Below are 11,743 nucleotides of genomic sequence, written 5' to 3'. Positions count from 1 at the left end.
ACCCCCTTTCCCCGGTAAAAAAAAAAAATTTTTTTAAATTTTTTTAAAACTTCCATGTCCTAATTGAACTATGGCCTAATCCTGGCATAATCTAAGCCCTGTCTGTGAAACCGGCCCTAAAAGTTACAGTTTGCCTCCTTTAGTTTGCCATCTGACTAACTCCATTGATAGAATTGTCCGCAGGCTGTTATGCAAGCGTCCTCCTTCCTTTGGCGTGTCAGAATGGCCGAGGTCTAAGGTCTGTTTCAACCTTCTCGCTGGTCTCAAGGAGGCGTTTCAACCCACTTCTGACAAAGGCTAGTTTTGAGGTTTCTGGAAGTCTTAACCCCTGATTTCACAGACAAGGCTTAAGGAGTCCCACACTAAAATGCAAGTTTGAGCTGTTCAAATCCCACTTCTGACTCAAAGGCTAAGTTTTGAAAAATTACTTTAATGTGACCAGACCCTGTCTGTGAGAATTAGAACCAACTGTGAAGAAATGTAATGGCCGAGTGGCGCCAGACTCCGATTTCAAATCCCACTTCTGAAACGGCTCTTTAGATTGACCGTTCTAGAATTAGATTCGAAAGAGACAGCAAAAGTTTTATTTGTAGTTTGCGTCCTTAATTTTGCCATCTGACCAAGTATAGTGATAGAGTTTGTCCTTCACAACCTTGTACCAGACTGACTCAAATGTCGAGGTTTCTGCTCTCTGAGCAGAGGCGTGGGTTCAAATCCCACTTCTGACCAAGGCTTGTTTTGAGTGACCAGACCAGAATTAGAATTGGAAATGTGGAGACATTAACCCCTGATTTCACAGACAAGGCTTAAGGCTAGTCCCACACTAAAATGCAAGAACTAGAAGAAACTTGCAGTGGTTGATCTTAAAATACGTCAGTGCCCTTGTTTCGTCTCAAGATGCACACCAGTAACGACTTTTATAAGGCATGTTTATAAAAATTACTTTAATGTCCTAATTGAACTGTTGCCTAATTCGGGGATAATTTAAGCCCTGTCTGTGAAACCAGCCCTAAAAGTTACAATTTGCATCCTTTAGTTTGCCTTCTGACCAACTCCAGTGATAGAAATGTCCACGGACTGCTGTGGACAAATCCCACTTCTGACAAAGGCTCTTTAGATTGACTGTTCTAGAATTAGATTTGGAAGTATACTTGAGACAGCAGAAGTTTTATGTGTAGTTTGCGTCCTTAATTTTGCCATCTGACCAAGTATAGTGATAGAATTGTACTTCACAACCTTGTACCAGAGTGTCAGAATGGTAGAGAGGTCTAAGGTGCCAGACTCAAGGAGTTTTCACCTTCTCAGTTGTTGAGGTTTCTGGTGTCCGAGTGGAGGTGTGGGTTCAAATCTCACTTCTGGCAAAGGCTTGTTTTGATTGACCAGACTAGAATTAGAATTGGAAGTAATGTGGAGAGATTAACACTGGTTTTACAGACAAGGCTTAAGACTAGTCCCACACTAAAATGCAAGTTTGAGCTGTTTCAACTGAAAGAAACTTGAATTGATCTTAAAATACGTCAGTGGCCTTAGGCCGTAGACACACCGTGGAGCCACACGTGCCAGGAGGCTGATTGCGCGGCAGTTTGAAGCTTGTTACCACCTTGTCGGTTCACGTCCACATAGGAGCACGTGAGAGGTCGCACCCGTCAGCGGCATTCTTTCGCAGAGGCAATATCGTAGCTTATGAGGTTCATCCGAGGCGCGATCATTGCTGATTGAAAACTTTACCCAATACCCCGCCGGGATGACTTGAAATACAGTCAGCCTTGGCAATTTTTGCCAGCCTCTCTGGAGGCTTACATTCTGGTTGAAAAAGGTAACTGTGAACTGTGAATTTTTTTTTTTTTAGTCTTTGTCACAAGTTGAGCTCATCTTGTGGAGCTGGTTGTTGGCCCTTGCTCAAAGGGTGTCTGCAGATGATTGCAGACAGGTGAGACTTTGCTACAGCAGTCGTTAAACTACAGCGTGACCAAATCTTACCGTGACCCATCGTAAAGGGTTAAACTTGATCCTAGCCGGTGTCAAGCAGAATTTGCCTCAACACACCTGCCTGGAAGTTTCAAGTTTCACCTATTGAGACCTTGATTAGCTGGTTCAGGTGTGTTTGATTAAAGTTGGAGCTGAACTCTATAGGACAACCGCCCTCCAGGACTGAGTGGGTGGGACTCCAAGACCGAAACGACGAGGGTGGGATTCGAACCCACGCATGCAGAGCACAATGGATTAGCAGTCCATCGCCTTAACCACTCGGCCACCTCGTCGCCTTGTATGGCTTCTTTATTTAACACACCTGATTCCGACCATTAGCTCGTCACTAGAACGTTCAAGGAACTGAATTGAGTGCGTCATATGAGGAATACACACAACAAGTTCTGTTTGTTTGTTTCCTTCTTAACGCCATTCCAGCATCTATGGCTTTATTCATGACGAGAACCAGTTAATCCATACACAAGTCAGGGGGGACCATTTAGAATCTTCAGTTCACTTAACCTGCACGTCTTTGGGCTGCGGGAGGAAACAAGCCTGATTCTGATGGTTAGCTCGTTATTGGAGCGTTCAACGAACTGAACTGAGTGTGGCAGATGAGGGAGACGCACAAAAAGCGCAGAGCGGGGTACCCAGGACCAGGATTAAGAACCCCTGCTAAAGGAGTCGAACGACGAGGATGGGATTCGAACCCACGCGTGCAGAGCACAATGGATTAGCAGTCCATCGCCTTAACCACTCGGCCACCTCGTCGCCTTGCGCGGCGCCTTTATTTAACGCGCCTGATTCCGATCATTAGCTCGCTATTAGAGCGCTCGACGAACTGAACTGGGCGCGCCAGACGAGGAAGACACACAAAAAGTGCAATTTGTTTCCCTCTTAACGCCATTCCAGCATTTATGGCTATATTAATGGCAAGAGCCAGTTAATCCATGCACAAGTCAGTTATACACACAGAATCTCTTCAAATCCCACTTCTGACAAAGGCTTGTTTTGAGTGACCAGGCTAGAATTAGAATTGGAAGTAATGTGGAGACATTAACACCGGTTTTACAGACAAGGTTTAAGGCATGTTTATAAAAAATACTTCCATGTCCTAATTGAACTATGGCCTAATCCTGGCATAATCTAAGCCCTGTCTGTGAAACCGGCCCTAAAAGTTACAGTTTGCCTCCTTTAGTTTGCCATCTGACTAACTCCATTGATAGAATTGTCCGCAGGCTGTTATGCAAGCGTCCTCCTTCCTTTGGCGTGTCAGAATGGCCGAGCGGTCTAAGGCGCCAGACTCAAGGTGTTTCAACCTTCTCGGTTGTTGAGGTTTCTGGTCTCCGAGTGGAGGCGTGGGTTCAAATCCCACTTCTGACAAAGGCTAGTTTTGAGTGACCAGACTAGAATTAGAACTGGAAGTAATATTGAGACATTAACCCCTGATTTCACAGACAAGGCTTAAGGCTAGTCCCACACTAAAATGCAAGTTTGAGCTGTTTCAACTAGAAGAAACTTGCAGTGGTTGATCTTAAAATACGTCAGTGCCCTCGTTTCATCTCAAGATGCACACCAGTAACGACTTTCATAAGGCATGTTTATAAAAATTACTTTAATGTCCTAATTGAACTGTTGCCTAATTTGGGCATAATTTAAGCCCTGTCTGTGAAACCAGCCCTAAAAGTTACAGTTTGCGTCCTTTAGTTTGCCTTCTGACCAACTCCAGTGATAGAAATGTCCACGGACTGCTGTGGCAGCGTCAGAGTGGCCGAGTGGTCTAAGGCGCCAGACTCAAGGAGCTTTCACCTTCTTGGCTGTTGAGGTTTCTGGTCTCCGAATGGAGGCGTGGGTTCAAATCCCACTTCTGACAACGGCTCTTTAGATTGACCGTTCTAGAATTAGATTCGAAAGTATACTTGAGACAGCAAAAGTTTTATTTGTAGTTTGCGTCCTTAATTTTGCCATCTGACCAAGTATAGTGATAGAGTTGTCCTTCACAACCTTGTACCAGACTGTCAGAATGGCCGAGAGGTCTTAAGGTGCCAGACTCAAGGAATATCAACCATCTCAAATGTCGAGGTTTCTGCTCTCTGAGCAGAGGCGTGGGTTCAAATCCCACTTCTGACCAAGGCTTGTTTTGAGTGACCAGACCAGAATTAGAATTGGAAGTAATGTGGAGACATTAACCCCTGATTTCACAGACAAGGCTTAAGGCTAGTCCCACACTAAAATGCAAGATTGAGCTGTTTCAACTAGAAGAAACTTGCAGTGGTTGATCTTAAAATACGTCAGTGCCCTTGTTTCGTCTCAAGATGCACACCAGTAACGACTTTTATAAGGCATGTTTATAAAAATTACTTTAATGTCCTAATTGAACTGTTGCCTATTCGGGGATAATTTAATTTAAGCCCTGTCTGTGAAACCAGCCCTAAAAGTTACAATTTGCATCCTTTAGTTTGCCTTCTGACCAACTCCAGTGATAGAAATGTCCACGGACTGCTGTGGACAAATCCCACTTCTGACAAAGGCTCTTTAGATTGACTGTTCTAGAATTAGATTTGGAAGTATACTTGAGACAGCAGAAGTTTTATGTGTAGTTTGCGTCCTTAATTTTGCCATCTGACCAAGTATAGTGATAGAATTGTACTTCACAACCTTGTACCAGAGTGTCAGAATGGTAGAGAGGTCTAAGGTGCCGGACTCAAGGAGTTTTCACCTTCTCAGTTGTTGAGATTTCTGGTCTCCGAGTGGAGGTGTGGGTTCAAATCTCACTTCTGGCAAAGGCTTGTTTTGATTGACCAGACTAGAATTAGAATTGGAAGTAATGTGGAGAGATTAACACTGGTTTTACAGACAAGGCTTAAGACTAGTCCCACACTAAAATGCAAGTTTGAGCTGTTTCAACTGAAAGAAACTTGAATTGATCTTAAAATACGTCAGTGCCCTCGTTTCATCTCAAGATGCACACCAGTAACGACTTTCATAAGGCATGTTTATAAAAATTACTTTAATGTCCTAATTGAACTGTTGCCTAATTTGGGCATAATTTAAGCCCTGTCTGTGAAACCAGCCCTAAAAGTTACAGTTTGCGTCCTTTAGTTTGCCTTCTGACCAACTCCAGTGATAGAAATGTCCACGGACTGCTGTGGCAGCGTCAGAGTGGCCGAGTGGTCTAAGGCGCCAGACTCAAGGAGCTTTCACCTTCTTGGCTGTTGAGGTTTCTGGTCTCCGAATGGAGGCGTGGGTTCAAATCCCACTTCTGACAACGGCTCTTTAGATTGACCGTTCTAGAATTAGATTCGAAAGTATACTTGAGACAGCAAAAGTTTTATTTGTAGTTTGCGTCCTTAATTTTGCCATCTGACCAAGTATAGTGATAGAGTTGTCCTTCTTCACAACCCTTGTACCAGACTGTCAGAATGGCCGAGAGGTCTTAAGGTGCCAGACTCAAGGAATATCAACCATCTCAAATGTCGAGGTTTCTGCTCTCTGAGCAGAGGCGTGGGTTCAAATCCCACTTCTGACCAAGGCTTGTTTTGAGTGACCAGACCAGAATTAGAATTGGAAGTAATGTGGAGACATTAACCCCTGATTTCACAGACAAGGCTTAAGGCTAGTCCCACACTAAAATGCAAGATTGAGCTGTTTCAACTAGAAGAAACTTGCAGTGGTTGATCTTAAAATACGTCAGTGCCCTTGTTTCGTCTCAAGATGCACACCAGTAACGACTTTTATAAGGCATGTTTATAAAAATTACTTTAATGTCCTAATTGAACTGTTGCCTAATTCGGGGATAATTTAAGCCCTGTCTGTGAAACCAGCCCTAAAAGTTACAATTTGCATCCTTTAGTTTGCCTTCTGACCAACTCCAGTGATAGAAATGTCCACGGACTGCTGTGAAAATCCCACTCTGACAAAGGCTCTTTAGATTGACTGTTCTAGAATTAGATTTGGAAGTATACTTGAGACAGCAGAAGTTTTATGTGTAGTTTGCGTCCTTAATTTTGCCATCTGACCAAGTATAGTGATAGAATTGTACTTCACAACCTTGTACCAGAGTGTCAGAATGGTAGAGAGGTCTAAGGTGCCGGACTCAAGGAGTTTTCACCTTCTCAGTTGTTGAGATTTCTGGTGTCCGAGTGGAGGTGTGGGTTCAAATCTCACTTCTGGCAAAGGCTTGTTTTGATTGACCAGACTAGAATTAGAATTGGAAGTAATGTGGAGAGATTAACACTGGTTTTACAGACAAGGCTTAAGACTAGTCCCACACTAAAATGCAAGTTTGAGCTGTTTCAACTGAAAGAAACTTGAATTGATCTTAAAATACGTCAGTGGCCTTAGGCCGTAGACACACCGTGGAGCCACACGTGCCAGGAGGCTGATTGCGCGGCAGTTTGAAGCTTGTTACCACCTTGTCGGTTCACGTCCACATAGGAGCACGTGAGAGGTCGCACCCGTCAGCGGCATTCTTTCGCAGAGGCAATATCGTAGCTTATGAGGTTCATCCGAGGCGCGATCATTGCTGATTGAAAAACTTTACCCAATACCCCGCCGGGATGACTTGAAATACAGTCAGCCTTGGCAATTTTTGCCAGCCTCTCTGGAGGCTTACATTCTGGTTGAAAAAGGTAACTGTGAATTTTTTTTTTTTAGTCTTTGTCACAAGTTGAGCTCATCTTGTGGAGCTGGTTGTTGGCCCTTGCTCAAAGGGTGTCTGCAGATGATTGCAGACAGGTGAGACTTTGCTACAGCAGTCGTTAAACTACAGCGTGACCAAATCTTACCGTGACCCATCGTAAAGGGTTAAACTTGATCCTAGCCGGTGTCAAGCAGAATTTGCCTCAACACACCTGCCTGGAAGTTTCAAGTTTCACCTATTGAGACCTTGATTAGCTGGTTCAGGTGTGTTTGATTAAAGTTGGAGCTGAACTCTATAGGACAACCGCTGAGTGGGTGGGACTCCAAGACCGAAACGACGAGGGTGGGATTCGAACCCACGCATGCAGAGCACAATGGATTAGCAGTCCATCGCCTTAACCACTCGGCCACCTCGTCGCCTTGTATGGCTTCTTTATTTAACACACCTGATTCCGACCATTAGCTCGTCGCTAGAACGTTCAATGAACTGAATTGAGTGCGTCATATGAGGAATACACACAACAAGTTCTGTTTGTTTGTTTCCTTCTTAACGCCATTCCAGCATCTATGGCTTTATTCATGACGAGAACCAGTTAATCCATACACAAGTCAGGGGGGACCATTTAGAATCTTCAGTTCACTTAACCTGCACGTCTTTGGGCTGCGGGAGGAAACAAGCCTGATTCTGATGGTTAGCTCGTTATTGGAGCGTTCAACGAACTGAACTGAGTGTGGCAGATGAGGGAGACGCACAAAAAGCGCAGAGCGGGGTACCCAGGACCAGGATTAAGAACCCCTGCTAAAGGAGTCGAACGACGAGGATGGGATTCGAACCCACGCGTGCAGAGCACAATGGATTAGCAGTCCATCGCCTTAACCACTCGGCCACCTCGTCGCCTTGCGCGGCGCCTTTATTTAACGCGCCTGATTCCGATCATTAGCTCGCTATTAGAGCGCTCGACGAACTGAACTGGGCGCGCCAGACGAGGAAGACACACAAAAAAAAATTTGTTTCCCTCTTAACGCCATTCCAGCATTTATGGCTATATTAATGGCAAGAGCCAGTTAATCCATGCACAAGTCAGTTATACACACAGAATCTCTTCAAATCCCACTTCTGACAAAGGCTTGTTTTGAGTGACCAGGCTAGAATTAGAATTGGAAGTAATGTGGAGACATTAACACCGGTTTTACAGACAAGGTTTAAGGCATGTTTATAAAAAATACTTCCATGTCCTAATTGAACTATGGCCTAATCCTGGCATAATCTAAGCCCTGTCTGTGAAACCGGCCCTAAAAGTTACAGTTTGCCTCCTTTAGTTTGCCATCTGACTAACTCCATTGATAGAATTGTCCGCAGGCTGTTATGCAAGCGTCCTCCTTCCTTTGGCGTGTCAGAATGGCCGAGCGGTCTAAGGCGCCAGACTCAAGGTGTTTCAACCTTCTCGGTTGTTGAGGTTTCTGGTCTCCGAGTGGAGGCGTGGGTTCAAATCCCACTTCTGACAAAGGCTAGTTTTGAGTGACCAGACTAGAATTAGAACTGGAAGTAACTGGAAGTATTGAGACATTAACCCCTGATTTCACAGACAAGGCTTAAGGCTAGTCCCACACTAAAATGCAAGTTTGAGCTGTTTCAACTAGAAGAAACTTGCAGTGGTTGATCTTAAAATACGTCAGTGCCCTCGTTTCATCTCAAGATGCACACCAGTAACGACTTTCATAAGGCATGTTTATAAAAATTACTTTAATGTCCTAATTGAACTGTTGCCTAATTTGGGCATAATTTAAGCCCTGTCTGTGAAACCAGCCCTAAAAGTTACAGTTTGCGTCCTTTAGTTTGCCTTCTGACCAACTCCAGTGATAGAAATGTCCACGGACTGCTGTGGCAGCGTCAGAGTGGCCGAGTGGTCTAAGGCGCCAGACTCAAGGAGCTTTCACCTTCTTGGCTGTTGAGGTTTCTGGTCTCCGAATGGAGGCGTGGGTTCAAATCCCACTTCTGACAACGGCTCTTTAGATTGACCGTTCTAGAATTAGATTCGAAAGTATACTTGAGACAGCAAAAGTTTTATTTGTAGTTTGCGTCCTTAATTTTGCCATCTGACCAAGTATAGTGATAGAGTTGTCCTTCACAACCTTGTACCAGACTGTCAGAATGGCCGAGAGGTCTTAAGGTGCCAGACTCAAGGAATATCAACCATCTCAAATGTCGAGGTTTCTGCTCTCTGAGCAGAGGCGTGGGTTCAAATCCCACTTGACCCAAGGCTTGTTTTGAGTGACCAGACCAGAATTAGAATTGGAAGTAATGTGGAGACATTAACCCCTGATTTCACAGACAAGGCTTAAGGCTAGTCCCACACTAAAATGCAAGATTGAGCTGTTTCAACTAGAAGAAACTTGCAGTGGTTGATCTTAAAATACGTCAGTGCCCTTGTTTCGTCTCAAGATGCACACCAGTAACGACTTTTATAAGGCATGTTTATAAAAATTACTTTAATGTCCTAATTGAACTGTTGCCTAATTCGGGGATAATTTAAGCCCTGTCTGTGAAACCAGCCCTAAAAGTTACAATTTGCATCCTTTAGTTTGCCTTCTGACCAACTCCAGTGATAGAAATGTCCACGGACTGCTGTGGACAAATCCCACTTCTGACAAAGGCTCTTTAGATTGACTGTTCTAGAATTAGATTTGGAAGTATACTTGAGACAGCAGAAGTTTTATGTGTAGTTTGCGTCCTTAATTTTGCCATCTGACCAAGTATAGTGATAGAATTGTACTTCACAACCTTGTACCAGAGTGTCAGAATGGTAGAGAGGTCTAAGGTGCCGGACTCAAGGAGTTTTCTTTCTCAGTTGTTGAGATTTCTGGTGTCCGAGTGGAGGTGTGGGTTCAAATCTCACTTCTGGCAAAGGCTTGTTTTGATTGACCAGACTAGAATTAGAATTGGAAGTAATGTGGAGAGATTAACACTGGTTTTACAGACAAGGCTTAAGACTAGTCCCACACTAAAATGCAAGTTTGAGCTGTTTTCGAAAGTATACTTGAGACAGCAAAGGTTTTATTTGTAGTTTGCGTCCTTAATTTTGCCATCTGACCAAGTATAGTGATAGAGTTGTCCTTCACAACCTTGTACCAGACTGTAAGAATGGCCGAGAGGTCTTAAGGTGCCAGACTCAAGGAATATCAACCATCTCAAATGTCGAGGTTTCTGCTCTCTGAGCAGAGGCGTGGGTTCAAATCCCACTTCTGACCAAGGCTTGTTTTGAGTGACCAGACCAGAATTAGAATTGGAAGTAATGTGGAGACATTAACCCCTGATTTCACAGACAAGGCTTAAGGCTAGTCCCACACTAAAATGCAAGATTGAGCTGTTTCAACTAGAAGAAACTTGCAGTGGTTGATCTTAAAATACGTCAGTGCCCTTGTTTCGTCTCAAGATGCACACCAGTAACGACTTTTATAAGGCATGTTTATAAAAATTACTTTAATGTCCTAATTGAACTGTTGCCTAATTCGGGGATAATTTAAGCCGTCTGTGAAACCAGCCCTAAAAGTTACAATTTGCATCCTTTAGTTTGCCTTCTGACCAACTCCAGTGATAGAAATGTCCACGGACTGCTGTGGACAAATCCCACTTCTGACAAAGGCTCTTTAGATTGACTGTTCTAGAATTAGATTTGGAAGTATACTTGAGACAGCAGAAGTTTTATGTGTAGTCTCATATGACGCACTCAATTCAGTTCATTGAACGTTCTAGCGACGAGCTAATGGTCGGAATCAGGTGTGTTAAATAAAGAAGCCATACAAGGCGACGAGGTGGCCGAGTGGTTAAGGCGATGGACTGCTAATCCATTGTGCTCTGCATGCGTGGGTTCGAATCCCACCCTCGTCGTTTCGGTCTTGGAGTCCCACCCACTCAGCGGTTGTCCTATAGAGTTCAGCTCCAACTTTAATCAAACACACCTGAACCAGCTAATCAAGGTCTCAATAGGTGAAACTTGAAACTTCCAGGCAGGTGTGTTGAGGCAAATTCTGCTTGACACCGGCTAGGATCAAGTTTAACCCTTTACGATGGGTCACGGTAAGATTTGGTCACGCTGTAGTTTAACGACTGCTGTAGCAAAGTCTCACCTGTCTGCAATCATCTGCAGACACCCTTTGAGCAAGGGCCAACAACCAGCTCCACAAGATGAGCTCAACTTGTGACAAAGACTAAAAAAAAAATTCACAGTTACCTTTTTCAACCAGAATGTAAGCCTCCAGAGAGGCTGGCAAAAATTGCCAAGGCTGACTGTATTTCAAGTCATCCCGGCGGGGTATTGGGTAAAGTTTTCAATCAGCAATGATCGCGCCTCGGATGAACCTCATAAGCTACGATATTGCCTCTGCGAAAGAATGCCGCTGACGGGTGCGACCTCTCACGTGCTCCTATGTGGACGTGAACCGACAAGGTGGTAACAAGCTTCAAACTGCCGCGCAATCAGCCTCCTGGCACGTGTGGCTCCACGGTGTGTCTACGGCCTAAGGCCACTGACGTATTTTAAGATCAATTCAAGTTTCTTTCAGTTGAAACAGCTCAAACTTGCATTTTAGTGTGGGACTAGTCTTAAGCCTTGTCTGTAAAACCAGTGTTAATCTCTCCACATTACTTCCAATTCTAATTCTAGTCTGGTCAATCAAAACAAGCCTTTGCCAGAAGTGAGATTTGAACCCACACCTCCACTCGGACACCAGAAATCTCAACAACTGAGAAGGTGAAAACTCCTTGAGTCTGGCACCTTAGACCTCTCTACCATTCTGACACTCTGGTACAAGGTTGTGAAGTACAATTCTATCACTATACTTGGTCAGATGGCAAAATTAAGGACGCAAACTACACATAAAACTTCTGCTGTCTCAAGTATACTTCCAAATCTAATTCTAGAACAGTCAATCTAAAGAGCCTTTGTCAGAAGTGGGATTTGTCCACAGCAGTCCGTGGACATTTCTATCACTGGAGTTGGTCAGAAGGCAAACTAAAGGATGCAAATTGTAACTTTTAGGGCTGGTTTCACAGACAGGGCTTAAATTATCCCCGAATTAGGCAACAGTTCAATTAGGACATTAAAGTAATTTTTATAAACATGCCTTATAAAAG

General features: G+C 44.0%; 13 non-coding genes across 13 annotated transcripts; 8 read left to right on the top strand and 5 right to left on the bottom strand.

Moving 5' to 3' along the window:
- Positions 1–1,654: 1,654 nt before the first annotated feature.
- Positions 1,655–1,795, top strand: LOC127159201 (U4 spliceosomal RNA). Its single transcript, XR_007826386.1, has one exon. It is a non-coding gene; the product is annotated as a U4 spliceosomal RNA (small nuclear RNA).
- A 384-nt stretch (positions 1,796–2,179) lies between these two features.
- On the bottom strand, positions 2,180–2,261 carry trnas-gcu (transfer RNA serine (anticodon GCU)). The gene has a single exon. It is a non-coding gene; the product is annotated as a tRNA-Ser (tRNA).
- A 396-nt stretch (positions 2,262–2,657) lies between these two features.
- trnas-gcu (transfer RNA serine (anticodon GCU)) lies at positions 2,658–2,739 on the bottom strand. Its single transcript has one exon. It is a non-coding gene; the product is annotated as a tRNA-Ser (tRNA).
- Positions 2,740–3,239: 500 nt separating this feature from the next.
- On the top strand, positions 3,240–3,351 carry trnal-caa (transfer RNA leucine (anticodon CAA)). The gene is made up of 2 exons: positions 3,240–3,277; positions 3,306–3,351. It is a non-coding gene; the product is annotated as a tRNA-Leu (tRNA).
- A 378-nt stretch (positions 3,352–3,729) lies between these two features.
- trnal-caa (transfer RNA leucine (anticodon CAA)) lies at positions 3,730–3,841 on the top strand. Its single transcript has 2 exons — positions 3,730–3,767; positions 3,796–3,841. It is a non-coding gene; the product is annotated as a tRNA-Leu (tRNA).
- Positions 3,842–5,124: 1,283 nt separating this feature from the next.
- Positions 5,125–5,236, top strand: trnal-caa (transfer RNA leucine (anticodon CAA)). The gene is made up of 2 exons: positions 5,125–5,162; positions 5,191–5,236. It is a non-coding gene; the product is annotated as a tRNA-Leu (tRNA).
- Positions 5,237–6,436: 1,200 nt separating this feature from the next.
- On the top strand, positions 6,437–6,578 carry LOC127159202 (U4 spliceosomal RNA). The gene has a single exon (XR_007826387.1). It is a non-coding gene; the product is annotated as a U4 spliceosomal RNA (small nuclear RNA).
- Positions 6,579–6,944: 366 nt separating this feature from the next.
- On the bottom strand, positions 6,945–7,026 carry trnas-gcu (transfer RNA serine (anticodon GCU)). The gene has a single exon. It is a non-coding gene; the product is annotated as a tRNA-Ser (tRNA).
- Positions 7,027–7,422: 396 nt separating this feature from the next.
- On the bottom strand, positions 7,423–7,504 carry trnas-gcu (transfer RNA serine (anticodon GCU)). Its single transcript has one exon. It is a non-coding gene; the product is annotated as a tRNA-Ser (tRNA).
- Positions 7,505–8,002: 498 nt separating this feature from the next.
- trnal-caa (transfer RNA leucine (anticodon CAA)) lies at positions 8,003–8,114 on the top strand. The gene is made up of 2 exons: positions 8,003–8,040; positions 8,069–8,114. It is a non-coding gene; the product is annotated as a tRNA-Leu (tRNA).
- Positions 8,115–8,499: 385 nt separating this feature from the next.
- trnal-caa (transfer RNA leucine (anticodon CAA)) lies at positions 8,500–8,611 on the top strand. The gene is made up of 2 exons: positions 8,500–8,537; positions 8,566–8,611. It is a non-coding gene; the product is annotated as a tRNA-Leu (tRNA).
- A 1,805-nt stretch (positions 8,612–10,416) lies between these two features.
- Positions 10,417–10,498, top strand: trnas-gcu (transfer RNA serine (anticodon GCU)). Its single transcript has one exon. It is a non-coding gene; the product is annotated as a tRNA-Ser (tRNA).
- Positions 10,499–10,862: 364 nt separating this feature from the next.
- LOC127159200 (U4 spliceosomal RNA) lies at positions 10,863–11,003 on the bottom strand. Its single transcript, XR_007826385.1, has one exon. It is a non-coding gene; the product is annotated as a U4 spliceosomal RNA (small nuclear RNA).
- Positions 11,004–11,743: the final 740 nt, after the last annotated feature.

The sequence above is a fragment of the Labeo rohita genome, unplaced genomic scaffold (genome assembly GCF_022985175.1).
Source record: "Labeo rohita strain BAU-BD-2019 unplaced genomic scaffold, IGBB_LRoh.1.0 scaffold_1988, whole genome shotgun sequence".
NCBI classification, from domain to species: Eukaryota; Metazoa; Chordata; class Actinopteri; order Cypriniformes; family Cyprinidae; genus Labeo; species Labeo rohita.
This window is presented reverse-complemented; position numbering and strand designations above follow the sequence as displayed.